At 41.5% G+C, this 23396-nt stretch overlaps 1 protein-coding gene and 1 pseudogene across 3 annotated transcripts in view; one reads left to right on the top strand and one right to left on the bottom strand.

The window, feature by feature from the left end:
• Window positions 1-1428, bottom strand: LOC101605373 (annotated as a pseudogene).
• A 10511-nt stretch (window positions 1429-11939) lies between these two features.
• Lrcol1 (leucine rich colipase like 1) overlaps window positions 11940-23396 on the top strand; it is a 71220-nt gene continuing 59763 nt past the window's right edge. For 2 of the 3 annotated variants that reach the window (XM_045156714.1, XM_045156716.1), the window contains exons 1-3: window positions 11940-11983; window positions 19445-19524; window positions 22115-22175. The gene's annotated coding sequence lies outside the window, so the exon portion shown is untranslated. Of the gene's footprint in view, window positions 11984-19444; window positions 19525-21888; window positions 22022-22114; window positions 22176-23396 lie in introns of those variants that run through there. The other variant, XM_045156715.1, reaches the window with a different exon arrangement.

A 23396-nucleotide genomic window follows, 5' to 3' on the forward strand; every position in this document is an offset into this window, starting at 1 on the left:
AGCACACTATGAGGGGAGGAAAGAAAGTGACCTGGCTTGTGAGGTCTAGAGGCCAGCCTATCCTTGAAGTCACAGCACAGTACAAGTGGGCATCCACGTCATTCCTTTTGGAGCTCAAAACAAAAAGCACCTTTCTCTCTTTGGAGAGCAATGTGCTCAGCGGGTGGATATCAGGTGGTTCCTGTTGTGTGAGAACCTTTGCACACGTTCCACCAGGTGCACCATCAGCTTGTCCGAGATTCAGGGACAGGACTCTTCAGCCAGGCTGAAGGCATTCTCTAGCTCCTCCAGGGCAACCACACTCCCACCACTCTGTGCTTCTCTTTGAGCTCTCTGAAGACAGGCCGGACAAGCGTGGATAAGCACTGGGACCTTGGCTGTCTCCTGGCAGGCTCAGCAGGCTTCTGTGAGCCGTGCAGGGCTGTCCCCTTGTGCAGCTTGCTATGCGGACTTGGCCGGATGGTTGGGGAAACGTCCAGATGGGGCACTGTTCCCCATCCTCAGCCTCGCCAGAGTCCTCAGAGCTAGACTACTCGCCGTGCCCCTCTGACTTCCAGCGCTTGTAGCGGTCAATAAGCTCAGTAAGAAAGGAGGTCTTCTTGGTGTAGCCTGTGATAAACTTGTGCTTCAGGAGCTCCTTGGCAATGGGCCAGAATCGGGGGTCCTTGTTGAGGCAGGCCTCCACAAACTCCTTAAGAGGCTTGCTGTAGTGGCCCTCCAGTGTAGGTGGGTTGTTTTTGGGAATCAGGAACAGGACACGCATAGGATGGAGGTCAGAGTTTGGTGGCTGCCCCTTGGCCAGCTCGATCGCTGTGATGCCCAGGACCAGATATCAGCCTTGAAGTCGTAGGCTGACTGCTTGATAACTTCAGGTGCCATCCAGAAGGGGGTGCCCACAAATGTATTCCACTTGATCTGTGTGTCTGTGAGCTGCCCTGCCACCCCAAAGTCCGCCAGCTTCACATCACCCTGCTCCGAGAGCAGCACGTTGGCAGCTTTGATGTCTCAGTGGATCTTGCGCTCCGAGTGCAGAAAAACCAGGCCCTTCAGGATCTCCCGCAGGATGGTGGCAATATAGGTTTCCTCCAAGGGGCCTGGCTTCAGCAAGTCCAATGCAGAGCCACTGCCCAAGTACTCCATGATAATCCATAGCTTGGTGCTCTTTAGGTAGGAGCCAAAGTAGCGGGTGATGTAAGGACTGCCGCACTGGCTGAGCACAGTAATCTCCTGCTGCATGTCCTCGATCTCATTTTAGGCCTCCTCCAGGTCTATGATCTTGTTGGCCACCACCTCCTTGGTGTGGTTGTCGATACCCTTGTACACCTCCCCAAATGAGCCCTTCCCAAAGCGGTCAAGCTTGGTGAAGAGCTCCTCTGGGTCCAAACGAGAGTGCTGGTGCGCGAAGCCCCGGAGGTGAGCCATGTCCCCGCGGACTCGCAGCCGCTGGCCGCACTCACCTCAGGCCCCTCCAGGGGTCTCCATCCCGGCCTGGAGACCCAGCCACAGCTCCGTTCCCCGGAATGTCCGGGCCTCCGGCCTGCCAGGCGGCCTACAGTATTCATTTTTTATTCTTATGTTTTTTATTATGATATTGTACAGCTTTCAAAGCTAACAACTGAATCTTTCTGTATGTGTATTTAAAGCATAACAAAATAAAAGTATTTCACAAAAGTTCATATTACAGTACTATTGAGATATAAGACATGCAGTATGCATTTGTGGGTTATAAGCAATATATTCAGTTTTAAAGAATAAACATTTAATGTGAATAACAGCATTTTGGTTATAATAAATATAGTAAATGTTAACAGCAACACCTACAATGTATGGATACAAGAAAGGTGCTTTGTAATAGATACTATGTAGGATGGCAGAGCATTCATGAGATAGCTGCAGTATTTTATATCTCTCCAGCCCTCTTACTAAATCTACACTCATTGCTGTTTAGCACTTTATTTATAAAAGGATGCCCTTCATTCAACAACCTCTAAACCTCAGCATACAAAACAAAGTTACTCCACATTTTCTCCTGGGTAACTGGTACCAAAGTTTGAATAAGGTCTAGAATAAGTTGAACCTTTTATTTTACCTGCTACTCAAATCAAATGTTTACTTAATATAAAATTTACTTACAAGCAGAAATATAAGGGAAATATAGATGATGATAAAGATTAGAACTTCTAATTAATCCTATAGTTCTTTGAAATGATCCCATCCAAAGCTGAATTTGGTTTTACACAGAGGTTTCTTCAGAAAAAATATGAACTTGAAATAAAAAGATATACTTGAAATAAAGTTTCCATAAGTAGGACATAATAATGGATTTCCAGACCATTAACTTCTTCAGTTATTGCTTTTTAGTGGACAGTTTTACTGAGAGAGCTTTACTCTTTACTTTGAAGTCACTGTGAGGGGTTAAGCTAATGAATGCTAGATCCACATGTTCTTAATGGGGGAAAGAAAAAGAAGACTCTCTGTTCCAAATAAAGGACATTTCACCTCAGTTAATTCTATTATATTAAAATAAACATGACACAAATGGTCAACAGCCGGACGTGGTGGTGCACGCCTCTAATCCCAGCACTCGGGAGGCAGAGGTAGGAGGATCACCGTGAGTTCGAGGCCACTCTGAGACTCCATAGTGAATTCTAGGTCAGCCTGGGCTACAGTGAGACCCTACCTTGAAAAACAAAACAAAACAAAAAACATGACACAAATGGTCAACAAATGTAACTTTACTCATACTTCTGGGATGATCCACTGATGTTCAGTGAAAATGTAAAATCTGGGATGCATCCAGCCTTTATTAACAAAACCAACCACATTTCTTTCATTTATTCCAAGATGAGATTAACTTTCTGATAAACACATAACAATGAAATTTTAAAAATGCATAAGTATTTTGAAAGTTTCTAAATTACTTAAAAGTATTCAAATAAATGTAGAAATAAAAGTATGTGAAAAAAACAAAACTAGAAGTTACATCTAGTACCTCATGTATTCTCTAAATGTGAGGTTTCTAAATCGGAAGGGTAAGCTGTCCCAAGGTCCCATCATGGCACACATGGTGTTCTGTAACAGTGACTACCACTCAGCCTTTTGGCTTCAAGCTTCTGTGAGGAAACAGGTTGCTATTAACATGAAGGCATCTAGGGAAAACTTATCTCCATAAGAGCATTCACTAGACTCTGCCCATTTCCTTCACCAAAACTAAGCATTATCATCTCTGTCCTCTTCACGCACAGACCCAGTACTTTGCTCCAAAGCCTCTTAAATGTTATTTTTAGAACAATTCTGGGTGCAGTAATGGCCAGGTTTCATGTCCTTATGCATATTCTAAAACTATAACCTTATCAGATGACAAAACTCTCAACATTTACAGGCACTTTTTTTTTTTTTTTTTTGGTTTTTCGAGGTAGGGTCTCACCCTGGTCCAGGCTGACCTGGAATTAACTATGTAGTCTCAGGGTGGCCTTGAACTCATGGTGATCCTCCTACCTCTGCCTCCCGAGTGCTGGGATTAAAGACGTGCGCCACCACGCCCGGCTGAACATTCACAGGCACATTTTAACATACATCCCTTCTCCTTCTCTGACAAGACAAAACACAAGCATACAGAGTGACCCAAATTTTTAAAGTTAAAAAACAATGTTTCAATCCAAGAAAAGTGTTGGCATATCAAATATCTTTTAAAAGAATTATGTTCTCAGGAAATTAGAAACATTAATAAATAAAATGCATACACAATATAAATAAGAACGTAACTTGAATATAAAAAATTTCTGAGCCGGGCGTGGTGGCGCACACCTTTAATCCCAGTACTCGGGAGGCAGAAGTAGGAGAATCACCATGAGTTGGAGGCCACCCTGAGACTACATAGTGAAATCCAGGTCAGCCTGAGCTAGAGTGAGACCCTACCTCCAAAAACAAACAAACAAACAAACAAACAAATTCTGTAGGGGACCAATCAAAACTTCAATAAAAATCTATGAATAAAAACATATGCTTACAGGGACTTCCGGTTAAGATGGCGGTGTAGGTACCACTCTAAAGCAGCCTGGTGGGAAAAAAGACCAAAAAACCTCAGCAAAATACACACTTTTACTAAAAAGTGAGGTGTATAGGAAACTGAAGCAGCAGCGGGGAAGTAGGAGAGATCCAGAGCATCCAGAGCCCGCACAGGCAGGCAAAAGCGGCGGTGGCGGGGCGCACCAGAAAGCGGCCAGGCTCGGCTCCAGCTGCAGGAAAAGCCAGGTGCGGGAGCTTCCCCTCACACCGTGCTCTCCGCAACTCAGGAAACGTGAAGGGAGAGCGGCAGTGAGCAGCGGAGGAGCAGAACGCGAGGTAGAAGAACACGTGGAGCAGCGAGAGAACCAGAGCAGCTGCGGCTCCCTCCCCTCCCCCACTGCCTGAGCCCAGCTCCAGCGAACAGAGCAGCTTCCCAGGACGGCCACGCCAACTTGAGCCCACAGCGGGACCCAAGCAGGACCAGAGTTCAGCAGCAACATCAGCAGCTTCGGAACTGGAGCAGCAGACCCAGGAGCGGCAGCAGTGGCAGACCCAGGAGCGGCAACAACAGCAGATCCAGAAGCAGCAGCAGTTCCAGCGGCAGGGGTGCTGATCTGCAGGGCCACAGTTGCCAGGCTTGGTTTGCCCCGCAGGAAAACCCAGTGCCCAGCTCCAGAAATCAGAACAGCAGCCCGACTACCCAGGCACCAACTTGACTGAGACCAAACTCATCCAGGTAACTGGGTTTGCACCAGGGAAGGGTCTCACTTGGTCACAAGCTGACTGGGATCCCTCAACAGACCAGAAATCTTAACCTCTGTGTTGATAGAGGATCTGGTTGTTATAATAACTACTCTGGCATACATACTTGGGGCTGTTTTTGACTGAATGGGTACAGTGTTTAGTTAACTTTTAGAATCTACCTGTGTTTTATTCCACTCAGCCTACTTGAATACTCCCATAGCAGGGAAACTCAACCCCTAGGAGCACCTTTGTAGATACTCTCAGAGTCTTAAGAGCCACATCTAACACCTTAAGCTCCTACCCTGAAAATATATAACATCAAATCAATTGATACAGCTAAGAATACACAGCTAGCTAGAAAATCCAAGCATTAACTTAATCCAAGATGCAAAAATATATACATTATAACACAAGAAACACTAAAAAGCAAGATGATATAAATCCACCTAAAAGTATTAATGCATCAGAAATGACCTCCAGTGAGAACGAGTTAGAGGAAATGCCTGAAAAAGATTTCAAAAGAATGATTGTAAATATGTTCAAAGAAGTCAGAGAACAAATCAAAGGAGTCAAAGAGGAACTTAAAGAGGAAATCAAAGGAATCAAAGAAGATGCAGGACATCAATTTCATAAAATAAAGAAGGCAATACAAGACATAAATAAGGAAATAGAAATAATAAAGAAAAACCAGACAGAATTACTAGCAATGAAGAACACAGTCAATGAACTAAAAAACTCTGTAGAAAATTTCACCAGTAGAATGGATGAGGGAGAGGACAGAATATCTAAGCTAGAAGACCAGGTGGCAGATCTAATACAGGCCAACAAAGAGAAAGACAAACTTATAGAAAAGTATGAGTGGGAATTTCAAGATATTTGGGACACTATGGAAAGATCAAATATTAGAATTCAGGGCATAGTAGAAGGAGAAGAATTTCACTCAAAAGGCATAGTAGGTGTCTTCAACAAAATCATAGAAGAAAATTTCCCCCAAATTGGGAAAGAGGTGCCAATACAGATACAGGAAGCCTTTAGAACCCCAGCCAGACAAAACCTGGAAAGAACCTCTCCTTGCCATATTATAATAAAACTTCCAAACACACACACCAAAGAAAAAATATTGAAAGCAGTTAGAGAGAAAAATCAAGTTACCTACAAAAGTAAGCCCATCAGGATTACAGCAGTTTATTCAACAGAAACTTTTAAAGCCAGAAGGGCTTGGGGTGATATATTCCAAGTTCTGAAAGATAACAACTGTCAACCAAGGTTACTTTATCCTGCAAAGTTATCCACTCAAATCGACGGAGAAATAAGGACATTCCATGACAAAAGCAGAATAAAGGAGTATTTGAAGACAAAACCAGCTCTACAGAAAATACTTGATAGAATCCTCCATGCTGAAGAAAAGGAAAAGCACACATATAAGGAACCTAGAAAAAACAAGCAATACTCAAATACTAGTTAACAGAAGAGAGCACAGGTAGAAACAGAACCACACAAAAAAATGGCAAACATAAAAATACACCTTTCAATAATATCTCTTAATATCAACGGCCTCAATGCCCCAACGAGAAGACATAGATTCGCAGACTGGGTTAAAAAGCAGGATCCTACAATTTGTTGTCTCCAAGAAACTCACCTTTCTACAAAGGATAGACATTACCTTAGGGTGAAAGGCTGGAAGATGGTGTTTCAAGCAAATGGGCCTAGAAAACAAGCAGGGGTTGCTATTTGAATATCGGACAGGGCAGACTTTAGTCCAACGTTAGTCAAGAAAGATAAGGAAGGTCACTTTATATTGATTAAGGGCACACTCCAACAGGAGGACATTACAATCCTAAACATATATGCACCTAACATGGGGGCTCCCAAATTCGTCAAACAAACACTATTAGAACTAAGGTCACAGATAACACCAAACACAGTGGTGGTGGGTGACTTTTACACCCCACTCTCACCAATTGACAGGTCATCCCGGGGAAAAATAAACAGAGAGGCATCTGGACTAAATGAGGTCATAGAAGGAATGGACCTAACAGATATATACAGGACATTTCATCCAAAGGCTGCAGAATATACATTCTTTTCAGCAGCACATGGAACATTCTCTAAAATAGACCATATATTAGGACACAAAGCAAATCTTAACATTCAGAAAAACTGAAATAATTCCTTGCATTCTATCTGACCACAATGGAATTAAACTACAAATCAGTAGCAAGAAAGGCTATAGAGCATACACAAAATCATGGAAACTAAACAATACACTACTAAATGATGAATGGGTCAATGAAGAAATCAAAAAGGAAATCAAAAAATTTATAGAGTCAAATGATAATGAGAACACAACATACCAAAATCTCTGGGAAACAATGAAGGCAGTTCTAAGAGGTAAATTTATAGCCTTAAGTGCCTATATTAAGAAATTCGAAAGGTCACAAGTAAACGACCTAATGCTTCGCCTTAAAGCCTTGGAAAAAGAAGAACAAGGCAAACCAAAAATCAGTAGATGGGAAGAAATAATAAAGATTAGGGCAGAAATTAATGAAATAGAAACAAAAAGAACAATCCAAAGAATTAATGAAACAAAGAGTTGGTTCTTTGAAAGGATAAACAAGATTGATAAACCCTTAGCAAATCTGACCAAAAGAAAGAGAGAAGAGACACAAATTAATAAAATCAGAGTGAACAAGGTAACATCACAACAGATTCCAGAGAAATTCAAAAAATCATAGGGACATACTATAAAAGCATATACTCCACAAAGTATGAAAATCTGAAAGAAATGGATGATTTCCTTGATCTATATGACCTACTTAAATTAAATCAAAATGAGATTAATCACTTAAATAGACCTATAACAAACATGGAGATCTGAACAGTTATCAATAATCTCCCAACTAAAAAAAGCCCAGGCCCAGATGGATTCACTGCTGAATTTTATCAGACTTTTAAGAAAGAGCTAACAGCATTGCTTCTTAAGCTTTTCCAAGAAATAGAAAAAGAAGGAATTCTACCAAATTCCTTCTATGAGGCCAGCATCACGCTGATACCCAAACCAGGCAAAGATAGAACAAAAAAAGAAAATTACAGACCAATCTCCCTCATGAACATAGATGCAAAAATATCTCAACAACATATTGGCAAACAGAATACAAGAATATATCAAAAAGATCATTCACCCTGACCAAGTAGGCTTTATCCCAGAGATGCAGGGATGGTTCAACATACACAAATCTATAAATGTAATACATTACATAAACGGGTTGAAGGACAAAAATCACATGATCATCTCATTAGACGCAGAGAAAGCATTTGACAAAATCCAACATCCCTTCATGATAAAAGTCCTACAGAGACTGGGAATAGAAGGAACATATCTCAATATAATAAAGGCTATTTATGACAAGCCTACAGCCAACATATTACTAAATGGGGAAAAACTGGAAACTTTTCCACTAAAATCAGGAACAAGACAAGGGTGTCCACTGTCTTCACTTTTATTTAATATAGTTTTGGAAGTCTTAGCCATAGCAATAAGGCAAGAGACACACATAAAAGGGATACAAATTGGAAAGGAAGAGATCAAGTTATCATTATTTGCAGATGACATGATTCTATACATAAAGGACCCTAAAGACTCTACTAGCAAACTGTTAGAGCTGATCAAAACCTACAGCAATGTAGCAGGATACAAAATAAATACACAGAAATCAGTAGCCTTCATATATGCTAACAACAAACACACAGAGGATGAAATCAGAGAATCACTCCCGTTCACAATTGCATCAAAAAAAATAAAGTACCTTGGAATAAACCTAACCAAGGAAGTAAAGAATCTCTACAATGAGAACTTTAAAACACTCAAGCGAGAAATTGCAGAAGACACTAGAAAGTGGAGAAACATCCCTTGTTCCTGGATTGGAAGATCAATATTGTGAAAATGGCAATCTTACCTAAAGCAATCTACACATTTAATGCAATCCCTATCAAAATTCCAAAGGCTTTCTTCATGGAAATAGTAAAAACAATCCAAAAATTCATTTGGAATCACAAAAAACCTCGAATATCTAAAATAATACTGAGCAACAAAAATGAGGCTGGTGGTATCACCATACCTGATTTTAACCTATACTACAGAGCCATAGTAACAAAAACAGCATGGTACTGGCACAAAAACAGACATGTAGATCAGTGGAACAGAATAGAGTACCCAGATGTCAGCCCAAGTAGCTATAGCCACCTGATATTCGATAAAAATGCCAAAAATACTCATTGGAGAAGAGACAGCCTCTTCAGCAAATGGTGTTTTGAAAACTGGATAAAAGGATGAAAATAGATTCTTCTCTCTTGCCATGCACAAGAATTAAGTCCAAATGGATTAAAGACCTTAACATCAGACCTAAAACTCTGAAACTGCTAGAGGAAAAAGTAGGGGAAACCCTTCAATATATTGGTCTTGGCAAAGACTTTCTGAATACAACCCCAATTGCTCAGGCAATAAAACCACAGATTAATCACTGGGACCTTATGAAATTACAAAGATTTTGCACTGCAAAGGACACAGTGAAAAAAGCAAAGAGGCAACCTACAGAATGGGAAAAAAATCTTTGCCAGCTATATATCTGATAGAGGATTAATATCTAGGATATACAAAGAACTCAAAAAGTTAAATAATAAGGAATCAAACAAGCCAATCAAAAAATGGGCTATGGAGCTAAATAGAGAGTTCTCAAAGGAAGAAATACGAATGGCATATAAGCATCTAAAAAAATGTTCTACGTCACTAGTCATCAGGGAAATGCAGATTAAAACTACATTGAGATTCCATCTCACTCCTGTCAGATTGGCCACCATCATGAAAACAAATGATCATAAATGTTGGCGGGAATGTGGAAAAAAAGGAACCCTTCTACACTGCTGGTGGGAATGCAATCTGGTCCAGCCATTGTGGAAAACAGTGTGGAGGTTCCTAAAACAGCTAAAGATTGATCTACCATATGACCCAGCTATAGCACTCCTAGGCATATATCCAAAGGACTCATCTCATTTCCTTTGAAGTACATGCTCAACCATGTTTATTGCTGCTCAATTTATAATAGCTGGGAAATGGAACCAGCCTAGATGTTCCTCAACAGATGAGTGGATAATGAAGATGTGGCACATTTATACAATGGAGTTCTACTCAGCGGTAAAGAAAAATGAAGTTATGAAATTTGCTGAAAAATGGATGGACCTGGAAAGTATACTAAGTGAGGTAACCCAGGCCCAGAAAGCCAAGCGCCACATGTTCTCTCTCATATGTGGATCCTAGCTACAGATGACTGGGCTTCTGCATGAGAATGAAAATTCTTAGTAGCAGAGGCCAGTAAGTTAAAAAGGAGACATAAAGGGAAGAGAAAGGAAGGGAGGAGGATACTTAATAGGTTGATATTGTATATATGTAATTACAATGATTGTAATGGGGAGGGTAATATGATGGAGAATGGAATTTCAAATGGGAAAGTGTGGGGGTGGGGAGGGAGGGAATTACCATGGGATATATTTTATAATCATGGAAAATGTTAACAAAAATTAAAAAAAAAAAATGTAAGAGCCAAAGGAAGGGTAAAAGTCCTTACGACATGCTCCCCTCCAGACAAAATGGCCTCGATGTCCATGACCTCACAGTTCCTGACATTACCTATGCAAGACTATCATAAGAAGAGGAAAATATCACATCAAAGTAAAAGAGAGACTAATTGAGATGAGGACGGGATATGATGGAGAATGGAGTTTCAAAGAGGAAAGTGGTGGAGGGAGGGTATTACCATGGGATATTTTTTATAGTCATGGAAGTTCTTAATAAAAATTTGAAATAAAAAAAGAAAAATAAATAAGTAAAATAAATCTTAAAAAATAAACATATGCTTACAGTATAGGGTACAATTATGAGTTAAAATGTACTTATATTTATAAAGAAGTTGAAGTATAGTACTGCAAAATTATTCCAATAATATTTTTCAAATGTACAAATAATAAGCACACACAAAAAAGCCTTGGGCAATATTCAAGTTTAAAAATTACTACCACACCAGCCCAACAAATTCTTAACCACTTTTCATTTTATTTATTTATTTTAAATCTTTTTTTAAAATTTATTTTATTTGAGAGTGACAGAGAAAGAGGGAGATAGCGCACATGAGAGAATGGGTATGCCAGGGCCCTTAGCCACTGCAAACTAACTCCAGATGCATGTGAACCCTTGTGCAACTGGCTAATGTGGGACCTGGGGAATTGAGCCTTGAACCGGGGTCCTTAGGCTTCACAGGCAAGCACTTAGCTGCTAAGCCATCTCTCCAGCCCCTTAACCACTTTTTTTTTTAAATTTTTATTAACATTTTCCATGATTATAAAATATATCCCATGGTAATTCCCTCCCTCTCCACCCCCATATTTTTAAAATTTTTTTTTAAAATTTTTCCCTTAACCACTTTTTAAATGAGTTCATTTATACCATTTGATTGCAAAGAGAATATCAAAGATATTAAAACACAAGACTTTTCAGCGTCTGACTTACACTTTGTAGCCTTATCTTTTCACATTTGATCATTGCATTTTGAATGAATCAACTAAGAATTTTAAGTGTTTCACTAATAGTATATAAGAATTAGAGTAACACTTGGGAGGCAGAGGTAGGAGGATCGCCGTGAGTTCAAGGCCACCCTGAGACTACAGAGTTAATTCCAGGTCAGCCTGGACCAGAGTGAGACCCTACGTCGAAAAAAAACAACAAAAAAAAGAATTAGAATAACATAACAATTATAAGAATTATATGTGAAAGGCATAATGCTAAGAACTAAAACACGTTCCTCAACCCCCGCCCCCCCCCACACACGCAAAACCCCACAAAAGTTCACAATTGTGTTCACTTTCATCTGACTAAAAGCCAACAAGCCAAAGGGTGTCTTTCCTCAGGTCTGCATCTCTGTGTGTATTGTAGCCCGTATCCGGTCGCAAGGCCGTCTGTGGTTGAAATTGAGGAGCATGCGTGCCTTGCGACCGCTCACCATTGAAACAACAGGACCCTGAGAGCTCGGGAAGCGGACTTCTGGGGCAGGCGGCGGGGCGCTGAGCCGGCGCGGGCGGCGCGGAAGTTCCTGGGCCCGGCCAATCCGCCCCGCCGCGCCGCGCCGCCGCCGACGCTGCTGCCGCGCGGCCGCTGTCCGGCCTGGAGTCTTTGGTTTTTGAGGTAGGGTCTCACTGTAGCCCAGACTGATTCACCATATAATCCTAGGGTGGCCTTGAACTCTCCGGGATCCTCCTACCTCTGCCGCCCAGTGCTGGGATTAAAGGCGTGTGCCACCACACCTGGCTCTCCAGCCCATTTTTTTTTTTTTTTGATTGAATTCTGTTTTCTTTTTAAGTTCTTTGTAAATCCTATATATTAATTCTCTGTCAGAGAGATAGCTGGCAAAGATATTCTCCCATTCTGTAGGATGCCACTTTGCTCTATTCACTGGGTCCTTTGTTGTACCGTGGCTTTGTAATTGCATGAGCTCCCAGGGGTTGCTTAGTTGCATTACTCCCTGAGTGTCTGGGGTTATATTCAAAAAGCCCTTGCCTATGCCAATATACTGAAGTTTTTCTTCTTGTTTTTCCTCTAGCTCTTTCAGTTTTAGGTCTGATAATAAGGTCTTTGATTAATTTGGACTTGATTCTTTTTTAAATATTTCATTGTTATTTGCTAGAGGGGGGAGAGGCAGATAGAAGGAGAGAATGGGCAGGCCAAGGCATCTAGCCACTGGAAACGAACTCCAGATGTGTGGGCCACCTTGTGGATATGGCTTACGTGAGTCCTGGGGAATTGAACCTGGGTCATTTGGCTTTGCTGGCAAGGGCCTTATCCTAAGCCATCTCTCCAATCCTGGACTTAATTCTTATGCATGGAGACAAGGACCTATTTTCACTTACTTATCTAGTTTTCCCAGCACCATTTGTTAAAGAAGCTGTCTTGTCTCTGGTAAATATTTTTGGTGTTTTTGTCAAAAGACTGAGCCTGGTATGGTGGCACACACCTTTAATACCAGCACTTGGGAGGCAGAAGTAGGAGGATCGTTGTGAGTTCCAGGCCACCCTGAGACTACATAAGTGAATTCCAGGTCAGCCTGGGCTAGAGTGAGACGATACCTCGGGGAAAAAACAAACAAACAAAAAAAATCAGATGGCTGTAGCTTCCTGGATCCTCAATTCTGGTCGATTGATCAATGTGTCTGTTTTGTGCCAGTACCATGATGCTTTTGTTGCTATGACTGTAATATATATTTATATATTAAAATCAAGCATGGTGATACTCCCAGCCTTGTTTTTGTTGCTCAGAATTGCGTTGGCTGGGTTGAATGATTGCTCAGTGGTTAAGGTGCTTGCCTGCAAAGCCTATCAACCTTTATTTTAAATTTTAAATTAATTACGGATATACTTAATATGGGCACATCACATGTTGGTACCAGACCTTTTCTTTTAAATTTTCAAATTTGGTGGGGTATATATTCTTAAGGTATGTCTTTATGATTTTCTGAATTTCATTGGTATCTGTTCTAATGGTGCCCTTTTAATCTCTAATTTTGTTTATTTGAGTTTCTTCTTTATTTGGAAGTTTTGCTAAAGGTTATAGAATTAAGCTATATATAAGCTAAGGTATAGCATTAAATTGTTTTCTTGTGATTTCTCTTTTTTTTTCCAAGGTTGAGTCTAGTTCTACCAGGGTGACCTGGAATTCACTATCTGATATCAGGGTGGCCTCAAACTCACAAAAATCCCCCTACTTCCTGAGTGCTGGGATTAAAGGCGTGTGCCACCATGCCCAGCTATATATATTTTTTAAATTAGAGCCAGGTGTGGTGGCACACGCCTTTAATCCCAGCACTCAGGTAATAGGGGGATTTTTGTGAGTTTGAGGCTACCCTGAAACTACAGAGTGAATTCCAGGTCAGTATGGGCTAGAGTGAGACCCTACCTCAAAAAAAAAAAAAAATCATTTATTTGACAGAGAGAAAGAAGGAGAGGGAGGGAGGGAGGGAGGGAGAGAGGGAAGGAATGGACATGCCAAGGGCCTCCAGCTGCTGCAAACAAACTCCAGATGTATGTGTCACCTTGTGCATCTGGCTTAATTGGGTCCTGGAGAATTGAACCTTGATTCTTTGGCTTTGCAGGCAAGAACCTTAATCACTAAACCATCCCTCCAGTCCCTCTAATTTCTTAATATGGGCACTTAAAGCTATAAGTTTCCCTATTAGGATTAGCCTTACTTGTATCCTATAGATTTTGGTATGTTGTGTTTTCATTATCATTTGATTCTGGGAATTTTTAAATTTCCTTCTTGATTTCTTCAATAACCCATTCATCACTGAGTAGTGTATTATTATTATTATTATTATTATTTTTGGTTTTTCGAGGTAGGGTCTCACTCTGGTCCAGGCTGACCTGGAATTAACTCTGTAGTCTCAGGGTGGCCTTGAACTCACGGCGATCCTCCCACCTCTGCCTCCCGAGTGCTGGGATTAAAGGCGTGCGCCACCACGCCCGGCTTGAGTAGTGTATTATTTAATTTCCATGAGTTTGTATGTTTTTAGTCTTTCTTGCTGTTGATTTGTAGTTTAATTCTGTTGTGATCAGATAGAGCACAAGGAATTATTTCTTTTTAAAAATATTTTTTTATTTTTATTTATTTATTTGAGAGAGACAGAGAGAGGTGGGAGGGATTGAGAATAGACACACCAGGGTTTCTAGCCACTGCAGACAAACTCCAGATGCATGCACCATTTATGTATCTGGCTTACGTGGGTACTGGGGATAGAACCTGGGACCTTTGCTTTGCAGTCATGCACCTTAACCAATAAGCCAGCTCTTCAGTCCCCAAAGAATCATTTCAATTTTCCTGTATTTGTTAAAATTTGATTTGTGTCCTAATATATGATCTATATTTGAGAAAGTTCCATGTGCTGTTGAAAATTATTTGTATTCTCCAGCATCTGGATGGAATATTCTATAGATGTCTGTCAGATCCATTTGCACTATAATGTCATTTAATTCAGATCTCTGTTTATTTTTGTTGGGATGACCTATCAATTGGTAAGAGGGGGATACTGAAGTCACCCACTATAATTGTATTTGGGATTGATTATCTGTGATCTTACATCTAGTAGTGTTTGTTTAATAAAATTGGGTGTACCTTGTTTGGTGCATATATGCTTAGAATTACAATGTTTTCCTGTTGTATTGTTCTCCTTATCAACATAAAGTAACATACCTGATCTTTCCTAACTAGTGTTGGTTTGAATTATATCCTGTCAGATATTAGAATATAAATACCCACTTGCTCCCTAGGCCCATTTGCTTGAATTACCATTTTTCATCCTTTCACTTTAAGGTAGTGTCTTTTATTGAGAGGTGAGTTTCTTGGAGGCAACAAATAGGAGGATCCTGACTTGTAATATTTTTTATTTATTTGAGAGAGAGAGAAAGAGAGAGAGAGAGGGAGGGAGGGAGAGAGGGAGAGAGGGAGGGAGACTGGGCACACCAGGGCTTCTAGCTACTGCAAACAAACTACAGATTCATCTGCTAACTTGTGCATCTGACTTATGTGGGTACTGGGGAGTTGAATCTGGGTCCTGAGGATTCACAGGCAGTTGCCTAAACCAGTAGGTCATTTCTTTAGCCTGGATCCTGCCCTTTAGACTAGTCTGCAAATCTGTCTTTTGGTTGGTGCATTGAGGCCATTGATACTAAGAGTAATTATTGAAAGGTCTATGTTTATTCCTGCCATTCTTGATTTGTAGTGCTTGCAGTTTTTCTGTTATTCTCTTGAACTATTATGTGAACATGGTTTATTCTTTTCTGTGGTCTCATGTATATGCTTTTCTTTCTCTTCAGTGTGATGGATCCCTTTAAGTATTTTCTGTAGAGCTGGTTTAGTGTTCATATATTCCTTTAGCCTATTTTTGTCATGGAAGATAGTATTTCTCTTTCAATTATGATGGATAGTTTTGCTGGATATAGTAATCTTGGTTGACAGTTGTCTATAAGAACTTGGAATACTTCATTCTGAGCCCCTCTGGCTTTTAAAGTTTGTGTTGACTAATCTGCTGTAATCTTGATGGGCTTCCCATTATAAGTGACTTGATGCTTCTGTTTTACTGCTTTCAATATATTTCCTTTGGCTTTGTCTGGTGTTCTAAATGCTCCTTGTATCTGTATTGGCATTTCTTTCCTATTTGGGGGAAATTTTCTTCCTATTAGTTTATTTTTCTCTTTGTTGGAATGTTCTAGATCTGCCATCTTGTCTTCTAGCTCAGATATTCTGTTCTTTCCTTGATCTATTCTGTTGGTGAGACTTTCTACAGTTTTTATATGACTCTCTGTGTTTTTCAGTTCTAGCATTTCAAATGGTTATTTCTTCAGTATTTCTACTTCCTTACTAATATCTTGTATCAACCTCCTTATTTTGTTAAGATAATTTCCTGTGTTCTCCTTCAGGAGTTTCTTTCTTTCTTTATCTTTTTTTTTTTTTAAAGATCTATTTTATTTATTTATGAAAGAGAGAGAGAAAGAAACAGGCATGCCAGGGCCTCTAGCCACTACAAATGAACTCCAGATGCATGTGTCACCATGTGCATCTGGCTTACATGGGACTTGGAGAATTGAACCTAGGTCCTTAGGTTTTGCAGGCATGCGCCTTAACCACTAAGCCACTTCTCCAGCCCTCTTTCTCTGTTTTGTTTGTTTGTTTGTTTGTTTTTTGGTTGTTTGAGGTAGGGTCTCACTGTAGCCCAAGCTGACCTGGAATTCACTATGGAGTCTCAGGGTGGCCTTGAACTCATAGCAATCCTCCTACCTCTGCCTCCCAAGTACTGGGATTAAAAGCGTGCGCCACCACACCCAGCTCCTCTTTCTCTTTTTTATTTTATTTTTTGTTTTTTCAAGGTAGGGTCTCACTCTGGACCAGGCTGACCTGGAATTAACTACGTTGTCTCAGGGTGGCCTTGAGCTCACGGTTGTCCTCCTACCTCTGTCTCCTGAGTGCTGGGATTAAAGGTGTGCACCACCATGCCTAGCTTCTCTTTAATTTTTTGAGGTAGGGTCTTGTTCTAGCTCAGGTTGACCTGGAATTCACTATGTAGTCTCAGGGTGGCATTGAACACACAGCAATTCTCCTACCTCTGCCTACCTAGTGCTGGAATTAAAGGCATGTGGCACTGATGTAAGATTTTGGGGGCTCAGGAGAGGTAGGTTCTATCCTACCTTTAAGAAAGAACTGATAAAGAAGGACTCAAGAGAGATAAATTATGAACTATTAAGCTTATTTAGGGAGAAATCACAAATTGTGGGGTTGATTTAAAGGAGATTGGGTGCTAGAACAGTCCTAAGCACATGGGAAGTAGGAAACATGTTCTCATGTGGAAACAGTGCATAATTTATGAGGTTTATTTAAGAGAAATTGAGGTTTTGAGGAAAAAATTGGTATAGAGCCACAAGCACATGGAAGATAGAACTTAGGTGTATATGTAGGGAGACTTAAAAGGAGCACACATGGTATTTGCCATGTATTTTCCTGTGGAGGGAAGTTAAGAGGGCAAATGTTTAGGCTCAAGAATAAGAGGGATAAGCCGGGCATGGTGGCGCACGCCTTTAATCCCAGCACTCGGGAGGCAGAGGTAGGAGGATTGCCATGAGTTCGAAGCCACCCTGAGACTCCATAGTGAATTTCAGGGCAGCCTGGGCTAGAGTGGGACCCTACCTCGAAAAATAAAAAAATAAAAAAAAAAAAGAGGGATAATACCAAAGCAGCAGAGACCAAGAAATCCAGAGGAGAAATGAGCAGTAAGGAAAGTTACATTCATGGGTACCCCAAGATTAGTTAAATTACACAGGTAACAGACTAGAGTTAGTGAAAGCACCCACATGGCAGATTTGGTGTGTAAGAGAAATACACACATGATAGATTCAGAGACTGCATGTATCTCTTTGTTTGGGCCACAGGGATACATGTGGTCTGGCTTCCTCCTCGCTCAGCCTGGCTGGGGGTGGGACTACAACAGAGTTTCTTGGTCTGGGGAATTTTTCTGCTTGCCTCTGCTTTATAGTTTGGGGTAACTTTTCACTTTGATTACATGCATGCCCACATGAGCCAGATCATCCAGGTAGTATGCTAGACTATGGGCAGTAGGAGGCACTGTAGGTCAGTCTCAGACACGAATTCCATTTCTGCCAAGAGTTCTGTTCTTGTGCCAAGGTAAGGTGGCATGTGGGGTGGCATCTCCTGGTTCTCACTGGGCCTCAATCTCTAACTAAAGCTGCCTTCAAAGAGCTAGCTTTCTGCCAGGTATGGTGACGTATGCCTTTAATCCCAGCACTCAGGAGGCAGATGTAGGAGGACCGCTGTGAGTTTGAGGCCACCCTGAGACCTCATAGTGAATTCTAGGTCATCCTGAGCTAGAGTGAGACCTTACCTTGAAAAACAAAACAAACAAACAAACAAACAAACAAACAAAAAAGCTAGCTTCCTCCTATCCTCCTCCACCCTACACCCATTATATGTGCCTTTTGATTTCAATAATTGCTGGTGGGTAACAAACAAGGCTCATAGAAGTATTCTAGAGTTTTGGTTATTTAGAAGTGGGAGCAGTGTAGGGTGAATTTGTGTGAGAGTTAGTATTAACTTTGAAAAAATTGGAGGTGGCACAGGTATCTGAGAGAGGGAATTTGTGGTACCTTTAGTTTTCACAGATTCTAGACATTGTTGGAGCTATGGAAGGTTGAAGTTATGAGTAATAAGGAGGAGGGGATAAGGAGAAGAGAATGTGGGTGGGGGTCAGACATGAGTCTGAGGCCACCCTGGGTTGATATAGTGAATTCCAGGTCAGCCTGGGTTAGAGTGAGTCCCTACCTTGAAAATACACACACACACACACACACACACACACACACACACAGTGACAAAAGTTAACTCTAAAACAATTTATTTAAGAATGGAAAGCTGGCTGGGTGTGGTGGTGCATGCCTTTAATCCCAGCACTCGGGAGGCGGAGGTAGGAGGATCGACCCTACCTTGGAAAAAAAGAAAAGAATGGAAAGCCTACTAAATATACACCAAATCTAACACACCAGTTCTTTTAAAATATTTTATTAGTTTATTTGCAAGGAGAGAGAGAATGGTCACCCCAGGGCCTCTAGCCACTGTGAATGAACTCCAGGTATAGGTGCCACTTTGTGCATCTGGCTTTACATGGGGACTGGAGATTCAAACTGGGTCATTAGGTTTTGCAGGCAAGCCCCTTAACTGCTGAACCATCTCTCCAGCCCACGCATAATTATTTTTGTCCTACTGGGCTAGGTTTCAAATTTTTCCCTTTTCTGGGGTTCTTTTCTTTAGCAACATGCCCTGATAGGGAAGGTACAATTGACAGTCCCACTGCAAACCTATATTCATGACTCTGGGGTACATACTGCCCTACTGTAATATAGGGGTGACTTTCTGTCTCCCATATGTTGAATGTGAAGCTAGTTTCCTCTTTGGCATGCTGCACTGGATGCTGTGTGGAGGAGGGGTGACTCCCATCCTTTTGTGGCTGGTATATGGGGAGGGGAGGGTGTAGAAAGCTGTTTGACATTGTTCTGTAGCTTCTCAGGTGGACTCAGTTCTCTTCTCTTTCAGGTTTTTTGACTTTGGAAGACCAGTGTGAGTGAAGAATCTCTTCCCAGTAGTTCTCTTTTTGCTGGTGCAGGCAGGGCCTGGTGAGTAGAAGAAAGTAGAGCCTGATCTGGCTGATTGTGTGGGTGTTGGAAGGTCCAGCTACCTCCTGCTTTTCTTCAGGGTCTCACCTGGGTTAATAATTCCTGACATGCCCTCACTTTTTGGTAGAAGAGTGCATTGGGTGTTATCTTGACTCTTTTATTCCCCAGGTTTCTTGGTCAAGGTTCCTATTCTGCCATCTTAATTGGATCAGTACCTGATTTTTTTTTTTTTTTTTTTGGTTTTTTTGAGGTAGGGTCTCACTGTAGCCCAGGCTGACCTGGACTTCACTATGTAGTCTCAGGGTGGCCTCGAACTCATGGTGATCCTCCTACCTCTGCCTCCCAAGTGCTGGGATTAAAGGCATGTGCCACTATGCCCAGCTAGCACCTGATTTTTAAATATTTTTATTTTTATTTTTGTTTAATTTATTTATTTGAGAGTGACAGACAGAGAGAGAAAGAGGCAGATAGAGAGAGAGAGAGAGAATGGGCACACCAAGGCCTCTAGCCACTGCAAATGAACTCCAGACACATGCGCCCCCTTGTGCATCTGGCTACATGGATCGTGGGGAATTGAGCCTTGAACCAGGGTCCTTAGGCTTCCCAGGCAAGCACTAAACAGCTAAGCCATCTCTCCAGCCCCTGATTTTTAAAATTTTAACTTAATTTATTTAAGAGAGAGAGTAGGAGGGGGAGAGAGAGAGAGAGAGAGAGAGAGAGAGAGAGAGAAATAGAGGGAGAATGGCCACACCAGGGCCTCTAGCCATTGCAAAGGAATTCCAGACAAGACTGCCACCTTGTGCTTCTGGCTTTACTTGGGTACTGGGGAATCAAACTCGGGTCTTTAGGCTTTGCAGGCAAATGCCCTAACCATGAAATCATCTCTTCAGCCCCTAGCACCTGATTGTAATCAGGGCTGGGAAGATGGCTTCAAGGTGCTTGTTTGCAAAACCTAACAGCTCAAGTTTGATTCTCAAGTGCCCACATAAAGCCAGATGTGCAAAGATGTACAAAGTGGTGCACTTCTAGATTTCATTTGCAGCAGTGGGAGTCTTTGGCATGTACACTTACTCTCCCTCTGTCTCTCAAATAAATAAATAAATAAATAAATACAAATACTTTAAAAATTTGGGTTGATCCAGGCGTGGTGCTTCATGCCTTTAATCCCAGCACTCAGGAGGCAGAGGTAGGAGGATCACTGTGAGTTTGAGGCCATCCTGAGACTACATAGTGAATTCCAGGTCAACCTGGACTAGAGTGAAACCCTACCTCAAAAAAAAAAAAAAAAAGTTGGGTTGGGCGTGGTGACACATGATTTTGATCCCATCATTTAGGAGGCAGAGGTAGGAAGATCACTATGAGTTCGAGTCCAGCCTGGATCTACAGAATGAGTTCCAGGTCAACCTAGGCTAGAGTGAGACCCTACCTTGGAAAACACAAAGAAGCTGAGTGTGGGCTGGAGAGATAGTTTAGTGGTAAAAGGCACTTGCTTGGTTTTCCAGTAACTACATTAATCTAGATACACATGTGTGTGGAATTCGTTTGCAGTTTTAGGAGGCCCTGACATGCCCATTCTCTCTCTCTCTCTCTCAATCTCTTCCTCCCTCCCTCCTCTCACTCTGTGGTAGTGCATGCTTATAATCCCTGGGGAGGTCAAGACAAGATGATCCCTGGAGTTCACTGGGCAGCCAGTCTAGCTCACTTGGCAAATTGTAGGCTAATAAGAGACTCTGTCTTTAAAAAAAAAAAAAAAAGGTGGACAGCACTTGAAGAATGACACTTAAAAGTTGCCATGAGAGCTGGGCATAGTGGTGCACACCTTTAATCCCAGCACTCAGGAGGCAGAAGTAGGAGGATTGCCAGGAGTTTGAGGCCACCCTGAGACTACATAGTGAATTCCAGGTCAGCCTGAGCTAGAGCGAAACCCTACCTTAAAAAAAAAAAAAAGTTGCCATGAGCTGGGCATGGTGGTGCACGCTTTTAATCCCAGCACTTGGGAGGCAGAGGTAGGAGGATTGCTGTGAGATCAAAGTCACCCTGAGACTACATAGTGAATCCAGGTTAGCCTGGGCTAGAGTGAGACCCTACCTCACAAAAAAGAAAGTGCCATCTGGCCTCCATATGCATAGGAGCTCACATACACCTGCACACACATGAACACACATACACAAACCTCTAGTAAGTGGCCAATACATATCTATTAGCATCTAAGTAAATGAGAACAAACTGAGACCATTATCTGGAGCTGGGGTTTGGTACCAGACAGGTGGTAGGACCCTGGGAGTACAGAAGGAGTGCCTCCAGGTGCCTGGAGAATAATTGTCCTAGGAAGGAGTGGTCCACAAGAAATCATTCCATGCAACTGGTAGGCACATGTTTGGCTGCCCATGGTTGGTCTGATTTGTAAATGGGGACAAAAGAATAAAAAGTTGTGGTGGCCTGTAAACATGAACAGCTATCTTTGCCCTGGGGACAGGGTAGGAAGCAGAAAGTACAGGTGGGTAGGAATATGGCCAAGAGACTCTAGAGGGCCATTCCTCCTGCCCCACCCAAATCTGCAACCTCTGCTTCAGGCTGGTTTCTATTCTAGGAGCTGCACCTTGGCTGGTCTCACTTCTACACAGAGGAGCAGGTGGACTGGAGGCAAGAAGGTAGGATTACTTGCACTTGGTGATATTAATGACTAGGGAACGTTTTTTTTTTGTTTTTTTGTTTTTTTTTTCCCAGCAAGAGGGATTCAGTTGGGAACTAACTTGCATGTTGTTTTCTGTTTGTGAATTATGTGAGAGGTCACTAGTAGGTTACTATAACCTCAAAGTTGGAGTCTCCCATGGCCTATCTGAGCCCCATCCCTGACCCGTGTGAGAGGTATACTCACAATGACCCCCTCTTTCCCTCATTGGTGCCAAAGTCAATCTTTCATTACTGTGCAAGAGACACAGCACCAACTTGAGGGCCTTTTGATCATTATTTAGTAGCTAATGTTGGGAAATTTGGAATCTGTAATGTCTAGAAAGATTGGCTTTGAGCATTTAGTTAGCAGATTGAAACAGTCTGGGGTCAAATCTAATACTAATGAAGAAGGAAAGGAATGGGGGAGTATAGTCTAAGAGGCTTGCAAATAAATGTCTAAGAAAATAGACTATATGGCTCAAAAAACCCAAAAGAAATAAAGGAAGAAGAGAAATACTATATGCAGACAAATATGCACAATAATGAGGGATGTGAGTGTCCTTCAGATCAGAAGCAAGTATATCTCAGGGACAGTGAGATCTTCCTGTAATTCACTTTTTTTTTTTTTTTTTTTATTGAGGGGGTGTTCAAAGTAGTATCTCACTGTAGCCCAGGCTGACCTGGAATTCACTATATAGTTTCAGGGTGGTCTCAAACTCAACGGCAGTCCTCCTACCTCTGCCTCCTGAGTGCTGGGATTAAAAGCATATGCCACCATGTCTGGCTCATTTTTATTTTTATAAAATCCACTTTATTTTATATTATTTTATTTTTTGTTTTTCGAGGTAGGGTCTCACTCTAGCTCAGGCTGACCTGGAATTCACTCTGTAGTCTGAGGGTGGCCTCAAACTCACAGTGATCCTCCTACCTCTGCCTCCCGAGTGCTGGGATTAAAGGTGTGTGCCACCATGCCAGCTTATTTTTTTGATTTTGAGATAGGGTCTAAAGTAGCTCAGGATGGTCTCGAGCTCACTATACAGTCAACTTTTTGTCCTTCTGCCTTCACCTCTGGGATTATAGTCATGCACCACCATACCCATTTTTATGCAGTGCTAGGAGTCAAACTAAACATCTTTTTTTTTAAATTTTTTTTTTATTTATTTATTTGAGAGTGACAGACACAGAGAGAAAGACAGATA

The sequence above is a fragment of the Jaculus jaculus genome, chromosome 8, assembly GCF_020740685.1.
Source record: "Jaculus jaculus isolate mJacJac1 chromosome 8, mJacJac1.mat.Y.cur, whole genome shotgun sequence".
In the NCBI taxonomy this organism is placed as follows: domain Eukaryota; kingdom Metazoa; phylum Chordata; class Mammalia; order Rodentia; family Dipodidae; genus Jaculus; species Jaculus jaculus.